At 41.3% G+C, this 20,687-nt stretch overlaps 1 long non-coding RNA gene across 3 annotated transcripts in view; it reads left to right on the top strand.

Moving 5' to 3' along the window:
- The first annotated feature begins 8,468 nt into the window (after positions 1-8,468).
- The window catches only part of LOC128832548 (uncharacterized), a 419,194-nt gene continuing 406,975 nt past the window's right edge, over positions 8,469-20,687 (top strand). For all 3 annotated transcript variants that reach the window (XR_008444003.1, XR_008444001.1, XR_008444000.1), the window contains exons 1-2: positions 8,469-8,663; positions 10,968-11,267. This is a non-coding gene — a long non-coding RNA (uncharacterized LOC128832548). The remainder of the gene's footprint in view (positions 8,664-10,967; positions 11,268-20,687) is intronic.

Below are 20,687 nucleotides of genomic sequence, written 5' to 3'. Positions count from 1 at the left end.
GAGAGTCAAAGAGGTGGCTTGTTTAGCCTAACCGAACGAAGACTGAGGGGAGATATGATTGCTCTCTATAAATACATCAGAGGGATAAATACCAGGGAGGGAGAGGAATTATTTAAGTTAAGCACCAATGTGGACACAAGAACAAATGGATATAAACTGGCCATCAACAAGTTTAGGCTTGAAATTAGACAAGGTTTCTAACCATCAGGGGAGTGAAGCTCTGGAACCACCTTCCAAGGGGAATTGAGAGGGCGGGAGGAGAAACCTTAACTGGCTTCAAGACTGAACTAGGTAAGTTTATGGAGGGGATGGCATGATGAGACTGCCTACAATGGCATGTAGCAGATCAGCGATTGCTAGTAGCAAATATCCTCAATGACCCCTGTGATGGGACATTAGATGGGAAGGGCTCTGAGTTACTTCAGAAAATTCTTTCATAGTGTCTGGCTCTTGGATCTTGCCAAAATGGTCAGGGTCCAACTGACCACCATATTTGGGGTGGGGAAGGAATTTTCCCACAGGTCAGATGGGCTGAGCCTGAGATCCTGGGTGTTTTTTTTTTCCTGCCTTCCTCTGCAGGATGGGGCTTTGGTCACTTGCAGGTTTAAACTAATGTAAATGGTAGATTCTCTATAACTTGAGGTCTTTAAATCGTGATTTGAGGACTTCAGCACCTCAAACAGAGGTTATCAGTCTATTACAGGAGGAGTGTGTGAGGTTCTGTGACTTGCCATGTGCAGGAGGTCAGACTAGATGATCATGATGGTCCCTTCTGGTCTTAAAGTCTAGGAGTTTGAGCTTTTCTGGCCAGTGCAGAACTGGCATGAAGACTATACACAAGCCCTGATTCCAACCCCTGGTTATAGAGGGTGCTTTGGAGGTGAGCCAAGTGCAGGTAAATCTAATCTATCAAAGGTATAATGTAAACTAGTGGTTGGAAGTTAAGCCACACAAATTCAAACTAGACATAAGGTACACATTTTTAACAGTGAGGGTGATGAGCCATTGGAACAAACTTCCAAGGGAAGTGGTTGATCCTACATCTCTTGATGACTTCTGATCAAGACTGGATGTATTCCTGGAAGATATGTTTTGGACAAGCATAAGCTATTGGGCCCAATACAGGAATAAATGGATAAAACTCTATGGCCTATGTTATACTAGAGGTCAGACTAGGTGTTCTAATGGTCCTTTCTGGCAATAAATTTATGAATCTCTGGCTAGAGCGCACTGCACTGCAGTTGTTCTCTGCTTCGCAGATCCCATAAGGGCCCTGGAAAGCAGAATACGAGTTAGAGCAGCCCCCAAGGCTAAAAGACTTAAACAATAACTTCTTTGTACAGTAGGTGATGAAGGATTCTAAAACTAAATCAAAGGAAATAAATGTTAGGTGAGTGCAGCCATCTGTCCCCATTATTTAGGAGCTCAGAGATGACAGTACTGCAACTTTCTCTAAAACATCTATGACTGTTGTTGAAAAATGGTTTTATTTGAAAGTGGAGGATAAAGTTCTATTCAGACCCCTCTTACAGCAACTATGAAATCAAGGTCCAAATAGAGAGGAAAAGGGAAAGAAAGGGCCCTTTAGATATTGGATGAGAGTTAATCAAGTGAGAATATGATGTGGAAAAGGAAGGCATGGAGATCCAGGACAGCAAGGTGAAACGTACATTTGGGGTGGGTTGGCAAAGAGATTTTATGTTTCAATGAAATATGGCAGCAGCAGGAAACCTTAAGTTTTGCAAATACATACATTTATAGAGTTGAAGGTCAGAAGGGACCATTAGAATGTCTAGTCTAACCTCCTGTATATCACAGGCCATTACATCTCACCCAGTTACATCTGAACTAAGCCCAATAACTTGTATTTGACTAAAACATATCTACCAGAAAGTACTGATTTGAAACTATCAAGAGGTGGAGAATTTACCACATCCCTTGGTAATTTGTTCCAGGGCTAATCACCCTCATTGCTCCAAATGTGTGCCTAATTTCTAATTTGAATTTGTTTGGCTTCAGCTTCCAGTCATTGGTTCTTGTTATGGTTTTCTCCCCAAGATTAAAGAGCACTTTAGTATTTTTTCCCTGTGAAGATACTTATACACTGTAATGAAATCACATCTTAATCTTCTTTTTGATAAAGTAAACAGATTGAGCTCTTTAAGTCTCTTGCTATAAGGCACTTTCTCCAGTCTTGGAATCATTTTGGTGGCTCTTTTCTGCACACGCTCCAATTTGTCTGTATCCTTTTAAAAATGTGAACAGTATGCAGTATTCCATTATTGGTCTCATCAATGCCATATACAGAAATAAAATCACAACCCTACTCCTAATTATTACTCCTCTGTTAATTCAAGGATTGCGTTAGTCCTTTTTGCCACAGCATCCTGCTGGGAGCTCATGTTCAGTTGCTTGTCCACTGTGGCCCCTAAATCATTTTCAGATGCACTCCTCCATTCTGTAGGTATGTCCTGCATTCTTTGCTCCTAGATGTGTAACTTTGCATTTCTGTATTAAAACATGTTTTAATGGTCCCAGGTTACCAACCAATCTTGATCATTCTATGTGACTGCAATGTCCTCATAAATATTTACCCCTCAACCAATCTTTTTGTCATCTGTAAATTTGATCAGCGGTGATTTTATATTTACATCCAGATCACTGATAAAAACGTTGCATAAAGTCAGGTCTAGTATCAATCTCTGTGGAAGCCCACTAGAAACCTCCCCTTTGATGACAATTCCCCATTGACAACTACTATTTGACATCTGCCAGTTCTTAATCCATTTATCATGGATTCCATTGATATCGCATAGTGCTATTTTTTAAAAATCAGAATGTCAAGTGCTATTAAGTCAAATGCTTTACAAAAATCTAAGTATATTACATCTATACATGTTTGGTTGATAAAGGTAACAATAACCTCAGCAAAGAACAATTAGGTTTGTTAGACAATACCTATGATCTGTAAAACCATGTTGACTGGTGTTAATTATATTCAATATTATCGTCATCATCAAGGCATATGCCAGAGGGACATAGCTTCTTTGCTGATCGAATGTCACTCAGATTGAGATTGATCTCTAGTTACATCCTTAATACAGACTGGCTGGATGTTCAATCTATGTCCAAAAGTGGTGAATTTATTGTGCCACTAAAGCTTTTGGCAATCATTATCACTGAAAGTGGCATTTCTTGGTAACCAGGCTTTGTAATTGTTTATATTCCTATCCTTTAATTCTTTATCAATTGAATCCCATATCAGGTTTTCTGTTTTTCGCCTGAGACTGTCATCAATATAACTGGTCTATTGTTACCTGGATCCTCCTGCTTTCCCTTTTTGAATATTGGCACATCATCACCTCTATTCTAGTCTTCTAAGAATTTCCTTGCTATTCCAAGATTTATTAAAATTAACACCAGTGGGTCAGAGAGCTCCTCAGCCACCTCTTTTAGGATTCTTGGGTATAGGTTATCTGGGCCTGGTGATTTAAAAATGTTTATCCCTTGTAACATCGTAACATCCTCCTCAGTTACTAGTGGACTGGAAAGTACTTCACAAGCCTCATATAATGTGACACCATCATCCTGCTTCTTTCCAAATACAGAACAGAAGTATTTATTAAACATTTCTGCTTTTTCTGCATCATTGACAATTTTACCATCTCTATCTAGTAATAGACATATACCATTGCTAGGATTTCTTTTGTCTCTAATATACTTTAAAAACACCCATTATCCTTAGCCTGTATTTTTCCCTGCAGTCTTTCGCTTCCCTTTTCAATTTTCTGTACTTTGTAACTTCCAGGATATATCTATTTCTATCTGTTCCCCCTTTCTCCGCTTGTTATATGTTGCTTCCCCCACCCCTGATTGCTGCCTTAATTTTGCCACTTGAATCAGGATGGACTTTAGCCAAAGTTGTCATCTTTCTTGATTGTGAATTATGGCTTTTTGGCCATCTAATAAACTCTTAACCCCCAGTTTTCATTCATATTTTTCTGCCTATTTTTTCCTCACAATCAGTTTAATTCATAATTTTCCTCAGTTTTGGGAAATTAGGCTCAGACCCTCAAAGGAGGTAAGCACCTAAATACCTTTGAGGATATTGGCCATAGCCTTTTTGAAACACTAAGTCTGTCTCTCTGTGTGTGTGTGTGTGTGTGTGTGTATGTTTTTATATATACATATATATAAAAAATCTGGTAGGGACTGTTTTTATTTTCTCTTATTAAATGTAACCAGGTCATGATCACTGGTCTCAACCATCAACTTCCAGTCCAATGATTAATTCATCTTTATCTATCACAATGATGTCCAAAATAGTTACCCCTGTGTTGTGTGCAATACTTTTTGTTAGAAAATTATCTATAATTTTTGGAAACTCTGATTAACTACCATTTGAATGAGATGTGTGGCATATGTCTCTCAAATTGAAGTCTACCCATGACAGGAACAGTTTTTCATTAAGGATTTGTGGGACATGGAAATTATTTATAGGGTGGCTACTGTACCTTTTGTGGGCACTGCAAGATTCCTTGTGGCCACAATACATCTGGCTACTGCTAGGAAACTGTTGGTGGGGTTGTTGAAACTTCCATCCAGGTTGCAGTCAGCATAAGGAGCAGGTGCGAAGCTGGGATTCCAGCTACTAATTCAGATATCAGAGACAGCGCATGGGTCCCAATGCACATGTTCTCTGCAGAGTTTCTTTCTACTGCCTCTGCTCTTCCAGCACCAGCAGTAATGGGAAAGAGGAGTCTCTGAGCTGGGGAGATGTTTTGAAGTAGGCGATAAGGTGGGAGTGAGACAAGGTTTCTGATCCTTACAGTGTCATAGAGTGATTGCCAAGGGTGGCAAAAATATAAACAAATTTACTAAATAACCTCACTTACCTCCATTTCTCCTCAAAAATGCATTTCTTCCTTTGCCTTCCTACACATTTTAGTGTTGTTACTCCCATATCTGTAGTGGGGGAGGGGAAGCACAGGTGATACTGCTAACCCAGACCCCAGGGAATGGTGGCAAGTCACAGTTAGTGCTTCTCTTTGGGCATACATTGAAAACAACTGGGGCTGCAGGTGTTCCACACTTCTAAAAATCACCCGCAAATTGTTTTGGATCAGGTACCTAAAAACTGAAGAATCTGAAATCAGTGCTTACTTTTGAAAATGTGGCTGTTGGCCTTTTCCCAGAACAGGATGATATGAAAGACATGCTGGCAGGATAAGGACCTTAAAAGAGGTCTATTATTTCTGCCTATTCTCACCACAAGATTCCAGTCAATATATTCTACTGGGTTATGGAACAGGAATAAGCGAGAACGTATAAGTGTGATTAAGGCAGCAGTGTGCATGAGGAGGAGTGTATATGTGACAGGTAGGAAGAAAGTAGGGATGTATTGAGGACATACGTTAAAAGGGAAGGAGTGGGGAAGAGACTGAGGATGTGGACAGGTTGAAAATAAGTAAGAGAAGGATGAGGGGGAGACGATGATAGAACAAAACCCAGAATTAGAAAAAGAGGAAGAAGTGGGATGGTAAGAAAGTGAGGAAAAGAGGAAACAATTATTATACACTACAGGAGAATAAGTTTAAGAATATGAGGGAAACCAAAAATCATGTGTGTGGTGGGGGGAAGGGATGACAAAGGAAAGAAAAAGCAGAGTTAACACAACACAGACCTGGTGGGTACTTAATATAAAACTGCTTTAATGCCAGAATGTTAGACTGAGTAGCAATAAAAAGTAAAATATAGGATGGGATAAAATAGGGGGGGGAGCGCACACAGTGTAGTTTATCTAAGGCAGCAAAATGCCTACAGCAAGCGCGGCAGGCCCCAAGAATGGGTGTGAGCAGGATCTAGTTGAAACAAGAGAGGTTTTGAGCCAGGGTGGAGGACCATTTGGGAAGAGAAGGGTTCAGAGCTGTGCGCAGGCCACTGGATAGGAAGGATTTTATTGGGGTGGGGAAGAGGATGGATCCTAGAAGGAGGGGAATGGTTTTGAGCTGATGGAGGGGAAGGAACTCTGAGCCTGGTAGGCTCAGGTAGCAGTGGATAGGTGTGAGCCTAGGATGTGAGGTTCAGCTGTAAAGAGGTTTCTGTGGGGATAGGGGGATGGGTTGAAAGGACCCAAAGGAACTTGTATGGGTTCTGAGCTGGGTTGAGCTGGCAGAGTTGAGTGGGAGGGTGAATTGGTAGGTGGGAGGGAGAGACAGAGGAACAATAGAGGATATTGCTGGGTAAGAACAATAAGACCCTACAGGGTCTTGGAAATAAATATTAGCTCCTAAAGGGTCCCAGAGGGCAACTGTTTTTTCTCTCCCCTGCCCTTTTATTTTAAGAGTAGTGGGAGTGGGGGCTTCTTTTCCCTTCACCTTCCCTTTGACTCTCCCTCTCTTTCAGTTAACTTTGAACAACGATCTCTCCTGTGGGCCCGGGGAGGGGAGGCGGGAGCGCAGCGGGGGCTTCCTACCCTGCAGCCCCATCATGTATTTTGGACACCGCCAGTATAATGTGTCGCGCTCCTGGCCGCCCGGCAGCGGGGTGCTGCCCTGCGCGGGGGCCCTGCGGGCGTGGAGGAGAATAGGAGGAGGGCGAGCCCAGCGCTGCCGTTTTATGCTCGGGGTGGCCGCTTCCCTTGCTGGTGGCTGGGCCGTGCCTGCGGTGGGGACTGGAGGGCGGGATCCCAGAGCTCAACAACAAGGCGCGGCCAGAGCCTCTCCTCTCACACGTGCACACAAAGGGACCCAGAGCAGCCGCCGCCGCTTCTTCCCATCGGACTAATAACTCCCCTCCCTCCCTCCTGTCATCCTCCTCCTCCAAAACAAAAACGCGCGCAGACACACAAACCGTGTAGGGGAGTCAGCAGCACCTCGCTTAGGCGTAGGGCTGGTTCCTGCAACTTCTAGCCCCTGCTCCGATGTGAGTCAGAGTGAGGTTCACTTTCTGGGTGTGTGTGGGTGGGGGTGGGAGTGTGTCGTTTGCTTGTTAGCGAGGGGTGCAGTGGTTGCAGCTCAGGACTGATTTGATTTCTTCCCTCCCCCCTCAAGGCACTCCGTTTGAATTGGGCTGGAAAGTTGCGAAGCGGGGTGGGCGGCATGCGAAAGTTAAACACAAAGCGAGGAGCGCTCCTTTGTTCTGCTAGGGGGGACCTTTGGAGAGGGTGGCTGAGCCAGACACATGCAGGTCAGAAGCGATCGACAGCAATTAGCCTTTCCCGTCAAACGCCTCCCTCCACCCAAAGGAGCCAGGCGCTTGGAGGAGGAGGAGGAGGAGGAAAGCGGAAGGTGTATCACACCAAGGTGAGTTGCGATTTACTCTGCTTTCCTTTTGTCTTGTTGCGAAACTAACACGCCGTCCATCCCACTGCACCCGGTTTCCTTTCCAAGACAGTGAAACTTAAACAAAAAGTTAGCGCACAAGGTTGCTGCCCATGGCGACTATCTGCTCCATCGCAGATGAAATGGAGAGAGAGCGAGAGCGGGTCCTAGAGCCAGAACTGGCCTTTCTTTTCCTTGGGGTGGAAGGGGCTGTCTAATTTTCCTGGCTAAATCGTCGGCATCAAGGAGCAAGTGAAAGGGGTTCAAGCTCTGAGTGTGGTGTGATTTATTTGTGCAGATAATGAATGGGATGGGCCGGCGGGCAGGGCTTCTGGAAATCCCCCGTCTTCCTGGCTGCAGATTAGATTTGGGGCTCTTGTCTGTTGTTACCTTTTCTTCCCTTCTGGTTTTATTTGGAGAGGGGCTGAGTAGATGGTCTGGTGGCTGGGGGACAGGTGAAGGAGCAGTGTGGTTTTTGAACTTTTTTTTTTTTTTTTTTTTTGGTGTGGTTTGCCAGGGGATGCTGCTGGCCCCATCTCTGTGGTTTGCGCAACAGGTAGAGATGCCAAAGACTGGAAATATCTTTTGTTGTTGGTCTCGTGTCCGGGGATTAAGCTTTTGTTCTGAAGGCTGGATGTCTCCACAAGTGAAAGGACAAAGTCTTGCCAAATCCACTCGCGCGAGTGTGTGTGCGCCTGTAAATGAACCCTTCCTCCCCTCTTGTTTTTATATTTTCCTTTAATCTACATTTGTCCTACAGACTGTAGAAGATCAAACTGACCGAAACCAGATACCAAGGGGATTGTTCTCCGTGATTGTCAAGGGAATCCAAACAAAGAGGTGCATCTACCGGAAATAATGATTTGAGAGATGTCTCTCTCTCTCTGTCTCTCTCTCTCCCCCCTTGATTGAAATTGTTTTTCTGGGAGGCTCAGTTAGCAGGAAGTTTGGACTTGTAGCCTGCTAGAGATGGGGAGGACTAACAATTGCAGTGTTAATTGAATGGAGGAAGAAGAAGAAGAGGGGAAGGGCAGTGTTGGACCTGAGTTGCTCCTTTGGATACGCAAGGACTGGGGGAGGGAAAAGGGGGGGAGAGGCAGAGAGGAACCTGCTGCCGCTTGCTGGCTCTTTGTCTGCTCAGGGAACTTGAACAAAAGGAGAAACTCGGATGAACTCTCCATCTCTCTCTTCTCCTGGGTTATCTAATCTTCGGGAACTTTATCCAGAGAGCATTACCCAACTTCCTTCAAGCTCTCTCAGTACTTACAAAACAAACGGCCCCATCGTGGCCTCATAAGGAATTCCCTCGATTTCGTTTTCAGACTTTAAAGAAGAGAGAAGGTGAGTTTTTGTCCTATGGTTTATTTGTTCTTTTCTCCCCTCCCCCTGTTACAGGCTTCAGCGTGAGTTGAAAGCGTGAAGTGAGGGTGCTCTAGAGGGAAGTCACAGGCTAGAGGAATCTTTTTCTTTCTTTTGTACTCGTAACAGCTCATGGAAGTATTGTTTTATGACGGCAACTCAGCTATTCTGTATCTGCTTACGTAAAACAGATTGGTGGACGCTAGTCAGTCCTGCCCCCGTGCAGGCTTTCTTTAGGATATAGAGAACTTTAAGAGTCTGGATGTATTTTTTCCTGGGAGGAGGAAGGATCCGACCAGGAAAACTTCCCAGGATTATGGGAATAATCGGAACGAAAAATGTTCAGGAATGCTGGCAGCAAAATCTGGCGGGGGCGGGGGGGGGGGGCGAGGGGCATTTTAGTGGTAAGGGGAGAGCCCAGCAACGGGAGGGTGGGGGATGTGTAGTGCATTTGTGGAAATGTGGGTAAGATGCTGGGAAGTGCCTGGTATTTAGACACTGCTGGTATGGGACTTTCATGGAAAGGTAGAGTAAGGTGTGCAGGAGGGCATAGGTGCAACCACATACAACCAGTTTGGGGAGCGGAGTAGAGACTAGGGAAAGGGAATTTTGTTCAATTTACGATGGTGAATTTAGGATGGCCAGACCAGGCTGGTCCCAAGTGAAATCCCCTTCACCCCCACAGTATTTTTTTAACCAATGGCCTTAAAACAAAACAGAAAACCAAACCTTAATTGGTTATTTATTGTAGTGTTTTAGCATTTGTGCTTTCTATTAAATACTCTGCAACTCTGGAAAACTTATTCTGTCTTCCTCGTATTTCTTCTTTTCACTTCCTTCACTTTTTTTCTGTATACCTTAGCTATTGTTTTTACCCATATTCCTTCTCTTCACTTCATCCCACTCCACAACTTTCCCCCTTTTTTTCCCTGTGGTATTCTTTTCCTACCCTGGGCATCCCTCTCCCCACCCCCACTACCTCTCTGTCCTTCTCCTTTTTACTTCCCCTTGCCAATGTCCCTGTACTTTTCCAGACTCCAGCTACGGTCACACATTATCCTCTCTCCCTTCACTTGCCTGCCTCACGTACCAAAAATCCTTCTCATGTGCTAGGGTCTCCCCCAAACCATGCACACGGGCACACACCCACATCCACTCAAGGGTGCAGGCTCCTTCCCTACTCCTCCCCCCACCCTCCAAATAACTTTCTCTTTCACTCTCACACATATGTAGGCTCCCCCTTTACATACACAGGACTCATTACACAAACTCCCCCACACACATAGACTTCCCCCCACCAAGCCTCCTCTCCCCTATACTGGTGCAGTCTCCCATCCTCCTCTCTATAGGCATGCCTCATCCTCTCCAGAAAGGGTTTCACTATTTCTCCCCCTCCCTCTGCTATGTAGAAGTTTGTTCTCTCTCTCTCTCTCTCTCTCTCCTTCCTGCCCATCCAGCCCTGGTAGCACAAAAACAGGTTCCCTTACACACACCCCATCAACATACACAACTCTAGTGTGCACCAGCATTCCCCTCCCCCCTAAAATTTCCCATTGCTGCTACCACTGAAGGAGCCACACCAGAGGCAGGAGCAGTGGGAACACTAGTGTAGACATGTTGCTGCTTTTAATTGCTTTGTCATCTGTTCTATGTAGGGCCAGGTCTCAGCAGCAAGGTTTGAAATACTGCCAGCACCTTGTCTACACTAGCACTCCCACTGGTGGAGATGCAATACTGGGAAACCTTAGCAGGGGAAGGCTACTGTGGACAAGGCTATAGGTTCTGCCCTGCCCCGCCCCCTATCCCAGCTTTGTAAGTGTGTCTGAGCATGTGCACTCCCTTACTCATCACACTCTCCCAGATACTTTCTTACTTCCCATATCTTTCTAACTTCAAGCTTTTGAAATATTTCTGAGGCCTTTTGAAGATCCTCTACGTCACTTTTCCCCTTCCGCTTTAGGGTTTTCTAAGATGTAAGAGTACTCATTGTGTAAAGAAATACCCATGCCTGTTTCACGGGGTATTGAAAGTACTAAATAATAATATCCAACTGGATTCTTTTGAAGTATTCCAACATGATGAAGTTTTCCAAGTTTAAACAATCAGCAAATTTAAATTTAGAATATGAACAAATAATCTATTAAATAAAACAACTGAAGTTATTCAAATGCTAGACTGTAACTTTGATATTTATACTTGAGCCAGAATGGTTCTGCAAAAATACTATATAGTATTATTGCTCATGTGTTTAGAACTAACACTCACTCATTAATTTTATCTGAATAGGTAAAGTGTGATTGTCAGAGAAGCATGATGGCTGCCAAAACACCTTATAGCAATAGTTGCCATATTGCATTTGCTCTTCAAATGGTGGAATACAGCTGTGGATACTTTAGTGGGGATTAACAGAGTACAAACACTGAATGACTAAAGACATCAAACATCATCATTTGGATTTATATATCTATTAATAAACTGATAAAACTGGTGGTAGTGGCTCTTGAAGAAATCAGAAAATATGGAAGGTGCTGTTGAAAATGGTCTGGTGATCGCTTTGTGACAATGATCTTCTACAATTAAAATAAGGTATGTTTGTTCTCTAGTCATTGCAAAACGTATTTTTATCCATTGAAATATTAAATATTATGTTTTCATTGCAGACAAACTTGTATTTGTTCTTTCCATTTTCTTTTATAGCTATCAATAGCATTATGTGGTGTAACTGAGAAGAATGTCTCTAATTTTGCATGCAACGTACATTTCTTAAATTTAGGCAGAATACAGTAAGTTATTTATTTATGGCCTGATTTTGTCAGAGGTACTGAATAATCACAAATCCCTTTGAAGTCACTGGGAATTAGAAGTGCTGGGAATCCCTAAAATCAAGCCACTAACTTTTAAGAAAAGAAAGATTAAAAACAGTTTAAACACATTATGACTGTAGGGAATGTAACAGAATGCTGTTTAAAGGGCCAATCCTGCGTTGAATTCAATCTAAAATCAGTGTGTTCTCTTTAAAATATATCAATTAAAAATACCACACTCAAAACAAACATTTTTACAGAAGTTAGGATCAATATAATTTTTCATTAACAAAAATAAAATGAAAAGTTTTTTTTTTTTTTTTTTAAGTTTAGATTTAAACATTCTTGTTCTACCATATTTATTTGCAATTCAGATCTTACAGCATTGTGGGAGTTGATGAGATCTGGACAGTTGAACCTGACTCCATTCTCTTTTGGTCGTTCAAACTGAGAGACAAGCAAAAATTAAGGTTTATGGAGAAAAAGTAAACTATTAAGCATGGAATAACATCATGAATCTAAGATGTTAATAACATAGTTGGGGAACTCTATGCTGTCTCTAAATGAATTATGACGTTTGGAAAGAGAATCATAAGTTTTCAGTGCAAAAAAGACTTGATATCAATTTGATGCCTGTTTTGTATGGAATGTATTTGCAACATAGTATGAACAATATTAAAATGGTGTTTGGTGTTGCTTTAGATATATCCTTTCGCTCCTCTGGCCTATACAAGATGTAGGGCAGACAAGTGTACATTATCTTAAGAAAAGTGCTGAGCTGGTTGGCCTAGTTTAGAGCAAAATTAGAAATCTGAACAAATCACTTGTTATCCTTTATAGCTGTAAAGAGAGACTGATAGCCTTTGTGCTTGTTTTGTGTATAGTTACCTGTACCTGATTTTTGTGTGTGTGTAAAGTAATGCAGATGTATTTTTTTATTTCCGTTGCTTATACTGAGGCTATGATCTTGCAAACTACTGAATGTCCTTAATATAGTTCTAGATTTGTACCCTTAAAATTTGTTTTCTGTGGATATTTTTCTGGAACTTGGGACACCTTAAATCAGCAGTATGGAAGTCTTTGTTTTCAAGTCCTGCCACAAAGAAAGTACTGAGATGTTTGTAAAAAGATCTGTGCTGCATGAAATTTTGCCATTTAGCATCAACTCAGAGCAAAAGCTCAGTCATTAAGTTATAAAAATTTAAAAAAACTTGTTTTCAATGAAGATAAATTCTCTTCCTCACCAGTTGCTTACCCCTTACCCATCTACAGCTCTTTGCCTTTGTTCAAAGTTAATTTTACTAGTTTTTCTAATGAATCATAGAATCATAGAATATCAGAGTTGGAAGGGACCTCAAGAGGTCATCTAGTCCAACCCCCTGCTCAAAGCAGGACCAATTCCCAGCTAAATCATCCCAGCCAGGGCTTTGTCAAGCCGGGCCTTAAAAACCTCCAAGGAAGGAGACTCCACCACCTCCCTAGGTAACGCATTCCAGTGTTTCACCACCCTCCTAGTGAAATAGTTTTTCCTGATATCCAACCTGGACCTCCCCCACTGCAACTTGAGACCATTGCTCCTTGTTCTGTCATCTGCCACCACTGAGAATGGAATGGAAAATGTGATTTATTTTTACATCGATTTGAAATCTGTTAATTTGATCAAAATTTGATAACTGTAGCAAAATTTATATAAATCTTTAAGAAGGGATGACTACTGTGCTTTACAATTATTTGAGTCTTTGGTGTTATTGAGGTTTCTTGCTGTCATGGTTTTCAGGGCATAAAAAACAAATTACTGTATGATATTTTCTTGTAATACTTTGATTTGCATTTGCATTACATTTCTATTGTTAATATCTTAGGGACTGAAATAAGATTTAAGGATAAAAAATACAATTTATGTTGTCTCATATTACTTTGGACCACTTCCAGGAAAAATGAAAAGCAGGATTCAAAGAGAGAGAAGGAAAAATACAATGGTTAGAGAATGCTTTTGAGTTACTTTATTAAGTGAAATAAGGTCTCACATTACAACTGACTAAAGTTAGGGAGAAAACCTTATGCTATAAAGTTGTCTTCAGATCCACCTTAGGTCTAATTATTCAACCTGTTGTCACTGAATAATGAGAACATCATAAGAAAAGCTTTTGACCCCACAAGCTTTGGTTGTAAGAAATACTCTTTTTCCACATTCTTTTTATTTCTTATTGACGTGAAAATGACCATGGGAATGACACAGAGCAACAGTTAGAAGTGGAAGTTAGAGAAGAGAATATAAAAGGTATGCAAGTGCTTTCACAGTCTGTCATGGATGGTTAAATTGTAATATTGAGCTTGATCACTGGGAAGAAAGGAAGGAAGAAACAGGGATTGTTGTAACTTCTGTTTTGTAGGTACTTAAAGGGGTGGTGCAGTTAGATGTTATGGTGAATAGCGGCCATGCAGAGGAAGGGGAGAGATTGCCCTCTCCTGTAGGAAAAACCTGCCGATTGGGGGCCCCACGGAAAGGAAAACTCAGTGAGGTCCTGCCCCCTCCCCCTTCATTTCACTTCCTCCTTGAGCTGTTCTCCCTATCCCCCAAAAGAATGAGTTCTCCAATTCTTGCAGAAGAAAGAACCCGAGATCTGCACAAATTCTCAGTGACTATTTGTCAGAGGGCCCTATACCTTGTGCTAGCTCTGTGGGGCCTTTCTCATTTCCAGTGGACTAGAGGTGCGTGAGCTTCCTTCACTGGCAGCTGCACCCAGCATAGCAATTGGGGAACAGCGAGAGTTTCGATGTTTAGACTATGAGGGCAATTTAATGCAACGTTGAGATTGAGATTCCTGGCCTCAAGGGGGTGGAGGGTCTTTAGTAGCCCAGAGACTGAGTATTTAGGGCAGATAGTGCCTCCGAGGTGGTTGACCCCATATTTTACACTAGGAAGGTGGGGAGAAAGATGTATGGAAGAGCTCCTCTGCAAGCAGATGCACAGAATGTAGTCTGGTTTATTGTCTCTGATTGTACAGATTTTTACATTTAGCTTTGGTGCTAAAGAAAAGGCATCAATCTATTGTTTTTTGTCTCTTATTATAATATACGGAGATATACCTATCTCATAGAACTGGAAGGGACCCTGAAAGGTTATCAAGTTCAGCCCTCTGCCTTCACTAGCAGGACCAAGTACTGATTTTTGCCCCATATCCCTAAGTGGCCCCCTTAAGGATTGAACTCACAACCCCGGGTTTAGCAGGCCAGTGCTCAAACCACTGAGCTATCCCTCCCCAGTGCCATGAATGGATGGGTAGGAAGGAAGGAGGGGGCGGGGGGAAGAATCCCAAACTTCTACATAGCAGAGGGAGGGGGAGAAATAGTGAAACCCTTTGTGGAGAGGATGAGGCATGCCTATAGAGAGGAGGATGAGAGACTGCATCAGTGCTGATTCATATTGACATCTGTTATAGTTCATAATTATAGCTAAAATACAGTATTCTCTTCTTCCATTCGGTATCACCTCACTGGTTTGTCAATATATCTAGCATTCTTAAACTGAATTATTAGCATTTCGAAGGATCAGTACAAATATTGGGCCTTGATCTTTGTAAAAAATTTATATTGACTTCATGAAAAGAGGATGGTTTGTGGCCCAGTAAATGTTGAACAATGTTAGAAGGGAAGAGTTACTCTACGTGAATTATGTAGCCATGTTTTTTTTAAAAAAGTAATACCTCTATATTAGAGCTCTGACTCAGAAATATTGAGGTGCAGCATATTGCACAAGCAAAGCTTAGGCACCAGCATGCAAGCACTTGCTTTAAAATGCAAAGTTATAGGTCAGGAGGGAGGTGAATAGTTATTGGAATACATTTTTCATCTTGCTCTATTTTTCATCTCAATTGTATTTATTTTTATATAACCTGGGTGGTGTTTCCAATCCACCAGCAGACTCTATTCTGATCTTTTGTACTTAAATGGACATACTTTGAAATTTGCTGCAGACCTTCTGTGAAGCCTGAGCTGTATGCTATTGTGCTTGGTATCTTTCCCTTTTGTTGATTAAAATGCATAGACATGTTTAGGTTTCTAGAGGGGATTGAGCACTCTGTCTTTTAACACAGAATCAGATATGGCCACAGAGGGAGAAACTTTCCCCTATATGGTTACAATGAGGCTGCAAGTGCAGATTCTATGTGCATAACTGTACACATTGTAGAGCACATTGCTAGGAAAATACTTGTATTTACTTACTGTACAGAAATAGAACACTTCAATCATTTGCCTTAAATCAGGATGATCCTGTTGAAAGTCACACATGCAACTTTTCAAAATAGGTGAAATTATATATAATTACAGTAAACATTTACATGTTGTGTGTGGTTGTATTTCATATGATTCAAAATGTCATCTCTTATTCTATTCATTTTATTGTCTGTTTTACAACATTATGTAATGTTTGTAAAGATCTTGGTAGATGAAAGCACTATGCAAGTGCTGAATGGTAGTATGATAGTAATATTATTGTTTTGGATATAAACATGAGTATTTTCCATTATGTGGAAATAATGAACCAGCGCTTTAGTATACCTAAGCAACTAGACACAGGAGTTTGAATTTTGCTAAATGTCTTTACACCTAAATGCAGTGTTGGAAACTAAGCCATGTGCTACAGTCATGCAAGCTATTTATTTAGCTAGAAGCACACTTTTGAATATCTAGTTCCGGTTATGTTAAATGTCTCCAAATAAAATATGTTGTTAATACTGATAATATATTTAACATGCAAAAAATTATTTCAAACTATCAACCAAACAAAAATGAAGACTTTTTTTTTAACTCTTAATTTCTTTCTGTTCTGAAATGTTGCCTTAGTCATCATGAGTGTAGCACTTGTAACGGTCATAGATAGGTAATACTGGTTGTAAGATGGCACTTGAAGAGTTGATCTTCTATGGCTGTTACTGGCTGTGTGCTCACAATTTTTTGCTGTATATTCCTTTTTGTGTAGGAAGCGTTCATTTAGCATTTTAAGGATTAAATCAAGAAGCACTAAGGAATGCCTAGTGCCAATACAAAAATATAATTTAAAAAAAAATAGATTTTGGGGTAAAATTTTCAGATTTGTGACTCAGAGAGATAAGGTGGACCAACTTCTGTTGGTGAGAGAGACAAGCTTTTGAGCTTATACAGAGCTGAAGAAGAGCTCTGTGTAAGCTCGAAAGATTATCTTTCTCACAAATAGAACTTGGTCCAATAGAAGATATTACCTCTCTTGTGTCTCTAATATCCTGGGACTGACATGGTTACAACAATACTTCATATTAGTTATTTAGTCTCCTGAGTCCCATTTTCAAAAGCGACTTGGTCCCTTAGGTACTTTGAGTACTTTAGGTACAGAGACTTAAAATACCTCATATTGTAGGAAAAATGTTTAAACTTGTAGTTTAACTGGTATGCCAAGGGTGGAAAAATAGTACCAATGTATCTATGTACAGATAGGGAAACTGAAGCTCTCAGTTTTATTGGATCTCTTGTGACCCACCTTTCTTGACCTTTGATTGCAAAGGGATGGACAAGATAACCCAAGAGGTTCTCTTTAACTTTATCTGTGAATATTTTATTAGAGATCTAAACAGGAAGCTACTCAATATTACTGCTAATGTATTAATAATTTATGAAAATATGCTGGCTGACAAGCATTGACATGTTCAAAGATAAGCCATTCTGAGTAGATCTATAGTATGTGAGTTACTTAGTTTTGGTAGAGCTCTATTTGCATAATTTTAAGTGAACTTGTTTGAGTTTTCAAACCCAGTAGTTCGTGGGACACTAGTTTGCCATCCTACAAGCTGAGCATTTCTTTTATCTTGTGGGACTTCTTTTTGGATATGGCTGATATGAAAGTAGGCATATTTATACCTCCATGATCATTCAGGTGGATGTTTAAATGCAAATACCAAGAGGTGGTGTCACAACTTCCTAAATATATTAATTCTAGTTCAGGCCACAGCTACTCTTGATGTCACTGGAAACAACACTTTTTATGGGAGAACCTGCTGTCTCATGGACATTATGCTCCATTCAGTGACTCAAGGATACATCTTGCCATACATCCAGGTCTCTCAATTCAACCTTCTGGGATGAAAATCCCCTTTAGAGGTCCTCCCTCCACCCATCTTTCCAGTATTCCTTTCTGCCACTTGATTAAAAAATGAATTAGGGTTTCTTTTTGACAAGGCATATAAAAAAATTCAGATCTTCCTTCAACATCTCAGACGTACAAAATGAATTGGCTGGTCCTGGATTTTCCCTTTCTTCTTCTGGGTTATTTCCATTTTAGGAAGTGTCCAGATACTGGGGGAGTTTTTCCTTTTTGCTCTTCTACCCAGGGCCGGCTCTAGGCACCAGCAAAACAAGCTGGTGCTTGGGGCGGCACATTTTTAGGGGCGGCATGGCCGGCGCCAGAATGCCGCCCCTAAAAATGTGCCCCGGCCGCCCTAGCTCACCTCTGCTGCTGCTGCCACGGTGCGCGAAACAGCTGATTCGCGCGCCGCCACTCGCCCTCCCTCCCAGGCTCTCAAACCTCCCACCCAGGCTCTCAAACCTGGGAGGGAGTGGGAGCAGCGGCGTGCGAATCAGCTGTTTCGCGCGCTGCGGCGGCTTGGGGTCTCCCCCTCCCTCTCAGGCTCTCAAACCTGGGAGGGAGGGGGAGATCCCGAAACAGACATTTCGCGCGCCGCTGCTCCCCCTCCCTCCCAGACTTGAGAGCCTGGGAGGGAGGGGGAGAAGCGGTGCCCGCGCCGCGGCCACTTGGAGTCTTCCCCCTCCTTCCCAGGCTCTCGAACCTGGGAGGGAGGGGGAGACTCCGAGTGGCCGCGGCGCGGCGCTGCTTCTCCCCCTCCCTCCTAGGCTTGAGAGCCTGGGGGGAGGAGGCAGGGCTGGGGATTTGGGGAAGGGGCGGAGTTGAGGCGGGGCCGGGGGTGGGGTAATTAAATAAGGGGGGGGGCGGCCAAAATTGTTTTTGCTTTGGGCGGCAAAAATCCTAGAGCCGGCCCTGGTTCTACCTATAGGTAGAAAAAAAAATTAGTTCCAAATAATGAACTAGACTCTGGTTCATTTAAATGCTACTTCTATGAAGTTTAAACAAGTTTCTTTAGTTAAATGTGAAATTTTGAGAGATGCAGAGTGAATACTATGAGATTGGAATAGGGGAGAGAATTAACCCTGTTGTTTGCAATAAATTATGTGTCTCAAAATTGTGCCATCAGAGTGCTTCAAATGGGAAAAGTTAGTGAAGTCCTTAAATGGGTATGATATGGGGTATAGCTATCTTGGGGATCAGTGGGATTGATCCCCATATAGTGAATGAAAAAACTGTCATACAGTGCTCTGAAAAAGGGAAAGTGCTTTTTTAGCACTATATGTTCTGAATGAAATTGTTCTCTGAAATAACTCTGCTATCCTCAGTGGGGTTACACGTGGGATAAAATTAGCCTCCTCTGTTTAAGTTTGCAATACTATGTAGTGTAAGAAGGCCTTTAGCTAAATGCTAACATTTGTCCTTCAGAAAATTCAATAATTTAATACTTTGGATATGTGCCACTGTTGGGCTTATAATCAATTTTTCCACTGTAAGCAAGTACTAGCTTTAACACAGTGAAATTTGCTAAATTCATACATGCTGTAAGCAAGGATTTGTGTGGCCATTCACTGAGCAATTTTCAGAATTTGCTAATCTACTTTTGGTCAGAGTCCATGGGTCAGTACCATTACAAAATTGATGATGGATTCAGAATAACTAAGTTGACGGATGTTGAGACGTCGGTGCTTATTGCGTGTTTGGCTTCAATCTAAAGAGGCTGCAAAAGTGTAGTAAAAGAGAGACTTTGTGTGTGTGAAGTTCATAAGTTTGAAAATGGGGCCTGATGAACAATTCATATCCTCATTGATGAAAACTAAATTTACAAAGAAAAAAATTAGACATGTTTTTCTGGTGATTAACACTTTCCATGTCAACACAATTTGGCACTATAATATAGACAGTAGCTCCCCTCATTAGAAGCTCTGCACTCAGAACTGGGAATGGCAGTCAGAAATGAGGTGCTTTGAGAGATCCATGTTTGGGAAATTTTGAGTGTTCCTGCTTGGGTGTACTTGATGTTCTCAATATCTCACTTTGTTGATCATTGAAATTCATTAAGATCACAAAACAACTTGTGAAATACACTCATTTCTAAAATAAAAGTATGCTTCTTATCATGTAGGTGTGCTGCAGCTTCATGAATCACATGTGTAATTTTATGGTCAGTCTTAATTCTAATCCATGCATTCTATAGGTTATCAGTTTAACACTTCTCTTCTGTGCATGTTTAAAGATTATGTCCATATCTACTTGATTTATCTGGATGAACTGACATTTCTTTCATATATTCTTTTTATCAATATCAAAACCTGATATTTGAATACTGTCATTCAACTTTATATTTACCTGATGCATGAGACTATTTTAGTTGACGATCTGATTGTTCAGCAAAAAAACTTTGTTTAAATCAAAATGAAGCTTTTGAACAATAGAATCTCTTGGTTTTGGTCATCTGAATGAAATTTAGGAAGTTCTGAAATATATACATTTTCTGTATGCATTTCATTATTATGTAAAGCATGTGACCATCAGGTACTGTACATTATGTTGTATGTTATGGATTGATCACGTTGCTTTTTAAAAATATAAAATGCTTCAATGAAAACAAAACCAGCAAAAATTTAAACCAGCTATCTTTATAACAAGCTGCATTACCAACTCAAATTATAATCCTATGCAATTTTTCAGGCACATGCTACTTGAGATAATTGTAAAAGTTTAAATTTCTAATACAATTTAAAGTTGATCAGTTAAACTGACTTTAAAATTATCTGCACATGTTTTAGACACTCTTTCCCCTTAAAAAAAAAGTTTTTGTGGTCTAGGGCAATTTAGCATAGCTGACAGAAATGGAATGAGATTTCATCTGTTCTGGGGTAGTCAGATTTCTTGAGAAACACCAGGGTTGGAGAACTAATACTATATGCCATTGCAAAGCTGGAATTTTCAGTTTTACATTGGTGTGTGGTACGACAATTACTTCTAGCTCTAGCAGGCTGCAAGACACCAGATATCCACGTCATTCTGATGACCATCTTTCTTGAAATTCCAACATTTTATCAGCGGTATCTCAAGAAGAGCTAT

Source organism: Malaclemys terrapin, chromosome 2 (genome assembly GCF_027887155.1).
Source record: "Malaclemys terrapin pileata isolate rMalTer1 chromosome 2, rMalTer1.hap1, whole genome shotgun sequence".
Taxonomy (NCBI): Eukaryota; Metazoa; Chordata; order Testudines; family Emydidae; genus Malaclemys; species Malaclemys terrapin.
The sequence above is the reverse complement of the archived record's forward strand: the minus strand, read 5'-3'. Positions and strand labels throughout refer to the sequence as shown.